The sequence below is a fragment of the Frankliniella occidentalis genome, unplaced genomic scaffold (genome assembly GCF_000697945.3).
Source record: "Frankliniella occidentalis isolate FOCC.00 unplaced genomic scaffold, Focc_3.1 Scaffold267, whole genome shotgun sequence".
NCBI lineage: Eukaryota > Metazoa > Arthropoda > Insecta > Thysanoptera > Thripidae > Frankliniella > Frankliniella occidentalis.
Window position 1 is genome coordinate 6,156 of NW_026267393.1, and position 1,175 is coordinate 7,330.

Consider the following 1,175-nt stretch of genomic DNA (forward strand, 5'->3'; position numbering starts at 1 on the left):
GTAACATGGTGTCTAAAACAGGGTGTCAGTAACAGGGTGTCAGTAACAGGGTGTCTGTAACGAGCTGTCTGTAACAGGGTGTCTGTAACAGGGTGTCTGTAACAGGGTGTCTGTAACAACGTGTCTGTAACAGGGTATCTGTAACAGGCTGTCTGTAACATAGTGTCTGTAACAGGCTGTCTGTAACAGGCTGTCTGTAACAAGATGTCTGTAACAGCGTGTCTGTAACAGCGTGTCTGTAACACCGTGTCTATAACAGAATATCTGTAACAGGATGTCTGTAACAGGGTGTCTGTTACAGGCTGTCTGTAACAGGCCGTCTGTAACATGGTGACTGTAACAGCGTGTCTCTAAAATCTAAGTAGAAAGACGTAAGACGTTACATAAGACGTTACGTAATACGTTACGTAAGACGTTACGTAAGACGTTACGTAAGACGTTACGTAAGACGTTACGTAAAACATTACATTACTTATAGAATGTTTCTAGCACTGTCTGTAACAGGGTATCTGTCACAGGCTGTCTGTAACAGGATGTGTGTAACAAGCTGACTATAGCAGCGTGTGTGTAACAGCGTGTCTGTATACCATGTCTGTAACAGCATGTTTGGAACAGGATATCTATAACAGGGTTTCTGCAACAGGCTGTCTGTAACAGGCTGTCTGTAACACAGTCTCTATAACAGGCTGTCTGTTACAAGCTGTCTGTTACAAGCTGTCTGTAACAGGCTGCCTGTAACAGGATGTCTGTAACAGGCTGTCTGTAACAACTTGTCTGTAACAGCGTGTCTGTAACAGCTTGTCTGTTACCGCGTGCCTCTAACAGGGTGTCTGTAACAGAGTGCCTGGAACAGGCTGTCTGTCACAAGCTGTCTGCAACAGGCTGTCTGTAACAGGCTGTCTGTAACAACTTGTCTGTAACAGCGCGTCTGTAACAGCGTGTCTGTTACAGCGTGCCTCTAACAGGGTGTCTGTAACAGCGTGTCTGTAACTGCGAGTGTGTAACTGCGAGTGTGTAACAGCGAGTCTGTAACAGCGTGTCTGTAACACGTTGTCTGTAACAAGGTGTCTGTAACAAGTTATCTGTAACAGGCTGTCTGTAGCAAAGTGTCTGTAACAGCGTGTCTGTAACACAGTGTCTGTAACAGCATGTTTGTGACAGGATGTCTGTAACAG